This window comes from Coregonus clupeaformis, unplaced genomic scaffold, assembly GCF_020615455.1.
Source record: "Coregonus clupeaformis isolate EN_2021a unplaced genomic scaffold, ASM2061545v1 scaf3765, whole genome shotgun sequence".
NCBI classification, from domain to species: domain Eukaryota; kingdom Metazoa; phylum Chordata; class Actinopteri; order Salmoniformes; family Salmonidae; genus Coregonus; species Coregonus clupeaformis.
In genome coordinates, this window is record NW_025537219.1 from 27,811 (window position 1) to 32,502 (window position 4,692).

General features: G+C 47.9%; 1 long non-coding RNA gene across 1 annotated transcript; it reads left to right on the forward strand.

The window, feature by feature from the left end:
* Positions 1–1,098: 1,098 nt before the first annotated feature.
* Positions 1,099–1,785, forward strand: LOC123490370. Its single transcript, XR_006660924.1, has 3 exons — positions 1,099–1,109; positions 1,471–1,514; positions 1,724–1,785. It is a non-coding gene; the product is annotated as an uncharacterized LOC123490370 (long non-coding RNA).
* The last annotated feature ends 2,907 nt before the right edge of the window (positions 1,786–4,692 follow it).

Here is a 4,692-nt window from a genome sequence, read left to right on the forward strand (position 1 = left end):
AGGTGGCAGGTGAAGAGGTGCCTGTTAGGGTGAGGGAGAAATGAGTGTGGTAAGGGTAAGGAGAGCCCTGTTAGGGTGAAGGAGAATGAGGTGGCAAGGGGGAGTGCCCTGTTAGGGTGAAGGAGAAATGAGGTGGCAAGGGTAAGGAGTGCCCTGTTAGGGGTGAAGGAGTGAGGAGGCTAAGGAGGCCCTGTTAGGGTGAAGGAGAATGAGGTGGCAGGAAAGGGGTAAGAGTGCCCTGTTAGAGGGTGGAAGGAGAATGAGGTGGCAGGGTAAGGGAGCGCCCTGTTAGGGGTGAGAAGGAGAATGAGGTGGCAAGGGGTAAGGAGTGCCCTGTTAGGGGTGAAGGAGAATGAGGTGGGAAAGGGTAGGAGCCTGTTAGGGTGAAGGAGAATGAGGTGGCAAGGGTAAGGAGTGCCCTGTTAGGGTGAAGGAGAATGAGGTGGCAAGGGTAAGGAGTGCCCTGTTAGGGGTGAAGGGAGAATGAGGTGGTAGGGAGGGTAAGGAGTGCCCTGTTAGGGTGAAGGAGAATGAGGTGGTAAGGGTAAGGAGTGCCCTGTTAGGGGTGAAGGAGAAATGAGGTGGCGTAAGACTGTAGGGGAAGGGGAATGAGGTGGTAAGGAGGGCCCTGTTAGGGGTGGAAGGGAGAATGAGGTGGCAAGGGTAAGGGGAGTGCCCTGTTAGGGTGGACAAGGAGAATGAGGTGGGAAGGGTAAGGAGTGCCCTGTTAGGGTGTGAAGGAGAATGAGGTGGCAAGGGCAAGGGAGTGCCCCCGTTAGGGGTGAAGGAGAATGAGGTGGTAAGTGGGTAAGGGAGGCCCTGTTAGGTGAAGGAGAATGAGGTGGTAATGGGTAAGGAGTGCCCTGTTAGGGTGAAGGAGGAATGAGGTGGCAAGGGTAAGGAGTGTCTGTTAGGGGTGGAAGGAGAATGAGGTGGGTAAGGAGTGCCCCTGTTAGGGGTGAAGGAGAATGAGGTGGCAAGGGGTAAGGAGTGCCCTGTTAGGGTGAAGGGAGAATGAGGTGGCAAGGGTAAGGAGTGCCCTGTTAGGGTGAAGGAGAATGAGGTGGCAAGGGTAAGGGGAGTGCCCTGTTAGGGTGAAGGAGAATGAGGTGGCAAGGGCAAGGGAGTGTCCTGTTAGGGTGAAGGAGAATGAGAAGGGTAAGGAGGCCCTGTTAGGGTGAAGGAGTAATGAGGTGGCGGGTGGGTAAGTGATGCCCTGTTAGGGTGAAGGAGAATGAGGTGGGGAAGGGTAAGGAGTGCCCTGTTAGGGTGAAGGGAGAATGAGATGGCAAGGGGTAAGGGGTGCCCTGTTAGGGGTGAAGGAGGAATGAGGTGGCAAGGGTAAGGAGTGCCCTGTTAGGGTGAAGGAGAATGAGGTGGCAAGGGTGAAGGAGTGCCCTGTTAGGGTGAAGGGGAAATGAGGTGGCAAGGGTAAGGAGTGCCCCTGTTAGGGTGAAGGAGGAATGTGAGGTGGCAAGGGTAAGGAGTGCCCTGTTAGGGTGAAGGAGAATGAGGTGGCGAAGGGTAAGGAGTGCCTGTTGGTGGAGAATGTGGCAAGGTGAAAGTGCCCTGTTAGGGGTGAAGGAGAATGAGGTGGGGGTAAGGAGTGCCTGTTAGGGGCGAAGGAGAATGAGGTGGGAAGGGTAAGGGAGTGCCCTGTTAGGGAAGGGAGAAAAGAGGTGGGTTTGGTAAGGAGTGCCCTGTTAGGGTGAAGGAGAATGAGGTGGCAAGGGTAAGGAGTGCCCTGTTAGGGTGAAGGAGAATGAGGTGGGCTAAGGGTAAGGAGTGCCCTGTTAGGGTGAAGGAGAATGAGGTGGTAAGGGTAAGGAGTGCCCTGTTAGGTGTGAAGAGAATGAGGTGGTAAGGGTAAGGAGTGCCCTGTTAGGGTGAAGGAGAATGAGGTGGTAAGGGTAAGGAGTGCTCCTGTTAGGGTGAAGGAGAATGAGGGTGGTAAGGGAAGGAGCTGTTAGGGGTGAAGGAGAATGAGGTGGTAAGGGTAAGGAGGCTGTAGGGTGAAGAGAGAATGAGGTGGGAAGGGTAAGGTGAGGCCCTGTTAGGGTGAAGGAGAAGAGGTGGGTAAGGGAAGGAGTGCTGTTAGGGTGAAGGGAGAATGAGGTGGGAAGGGGTAAGGAGGGCCCTGTTAGGGGTGAAGGAGAATGAGGATGGTAAGGGTAAGGAGCGTCCTGTTAGGGGTGAAGGAGGAATGAGGTGGTAAGGGTGAGGGAGTGCCCTGTTAGGGTGGAAGGAGGAAAGAGGTGGTAGGAAGGAGGCTCTGTTAGGTGGAAGGAGAATGAGGTAGGAAGGGAAAGGAGGCCCTGTTAGGGTGAAGGAGAATGAGTTGGTGAGGGTAAGGAGTGCCGTTAGGGGTGGAAGGGAGGAATGAGGTGGGAAGGGTAAGGAGTGCCCTGTTAGGGAAAGTAGAGAGAATGAGGTGGGAAGGGTAAGGAGTGCCCCGTTAGGGGTGAAGGAGAAATGAGGTGGAAGGGGGAAGGAGTGCTCTGGTAGGGGTGAAGGAGAATGAGGGAGGGAAGGGTAAGGAGTGTGGTTAGGGGTGGGAAGGGAGAGAATGAGGGTGGTAAGGGTGGGGGAGGTAGCCTGTCTCCTATCTGGAGTGCGGGAGAAGATGGAAGGAACGAGGGGTGCGAAGACAACGGTAGGGACACCAGGACCACTGGGAGGTTTCCGTATCAACCCAGGGATCGTGGAAATGCGATATATGTTAAAATGCTGGACTTTGTATTATTTATTGTAATGGTCATAAACTGTAAAGAGAGAAGTTAAGAAAATTGGAAATTTGAATGGGTTTGTGATTTACAGCTGAGGTCAGCAAGAAATGCCGGGGAAGTATCGCCATCGAGGGATGTATTTGAGGGATGTTTTATTGATGGGTTTTTTAGTTAACGGTATTTTGTATGATTTGTTTTCCGCTCCTGCAATGGGTTTTAGTTTATTTTTCAATAAGTCCAGCCTGGTGGCGGTGAACATGCATTAACATTAGAGATGCCAACTACTATTAAACCTATCGGTAGAAGATGAAGGTAATGAGCTTCAATTTGGTTGCAATAGTCACAATAAATGAGCCTCCTCCACAGGGATATAGAATTGGCTTTAGAGTAACAAGAGATTCTCATACAGTGATGTTAAGACAAAACTAAAGTGAAGTCTGAAGGAAGATACTGAAACCAGCCTAACAGTAACTCTGAAACAATGTTTAGACTTTAAGACTTCAGTTTGAAATTAGTCATTGACACAGATTAGGACATTTGAGTCTGAGGTTTAAAAGAAGTATGTAGGCGTGTTGGGAGTTTTATTTTCGAAAGAGGAGTTGGCTAGCACTTAATCGTGGTTATTTAGATAAATCCTCGATGGATACCTCCCAGACATGTTGGCTTAATTAAAAGCTAAATAAATGTAAGGATGGACAATATAAATTGATGAATAATTTAACAAACACTGAGTTATGGGTGTTTTTGTAATGAAATGTATGGTTGAGGAAAATCTATGGCTGACCTGAGATAATAATAGCCACTATGTAGTAGGTGCGTCACTGATTAGAAGGCGCTATCAATACAGGCAACTAAGGATAAAAAGGAATTAAGTTAAATGTAAGTAAAGATATGAGGGCGGGGGTAATTCTAGGCATGAAGTTACAAAGAACCAAATGTTTTTTTAGACGAAATGAAGCATGAGTGGTAAAATGCTGCGTCATGGACTTTGGGAATATTTTTTAACACATTCAAGAGGCTCGCCGATATAGAGAGATTAGGAGCGAGCCGATATCGAAGGCCTGTCCTCGGACCAACTCCAGCGCCCGATCTGGTGGGGAAGCAACTGGAGGTAGAAACTGTGCCATTAGTGGAAAATTAGCTGCCTACACTTTTACACTGAGCAGAAAGAAGGGAAATCTGAAAAGTACGCGTAATAACGTTGTGCAACACAGTGAGACTTTCTGAAGTCCTTGTAACTGCGAAAAGCGAGAAAAAGTGCCTTCGGCGATATAATGTGTACAAAGGTGGTTCCACTGACTGCGGTATGCTAGTGGACAGTAAGTCATAGGTGTATTCATTAGCCAATTGTGTGGGGGTGTTTGTCTGTTGCTAAACGTTTTGCAAACAGAAAGCGTATTCAATGTAAAATTTTGCAAACGAAAACGAGAGTTCTATTGGACAAATTCAGGTAGGTGCCGTTTAGTTCCGTTTGTTCTTGTTTTGTTTTTAAACGGTAAACTGTTTCGTTGCAAGACATAATGAATACATTTAGAGCTGAGCGGGGAGCCAGAGCAAGGCTACACGTAGGTAGGATAAGAGTAAGATAAGGAGGCAAGATAAGATTGATGCCTATGTGAGAAGATTTAAAATCAATATGGATAAATCAAACTCATTATAACACAAATTACCTTTTGTTACAGATTAGGCCCATGAAGATGAAGTGCTACGAGGTATAACTCCTTTAGGGATAATATCAGATAATCTTTATACGCAGGTTCATATTTAGTGCATGACGCAAATTATAGACTGACATGATTTAATTCAGATAACCCACTGTTCTTCATAATGAGAGTGTGATTATTGTGGGATTATCGGGGATGATAATCTGAGATTATTGTATCATTATGAGTGGTAATCTCAATCTTCGAGGTTGATTGACATTGATCTTTTTCTACAGATCTCAGAGGAAAACTATTTGTACTCT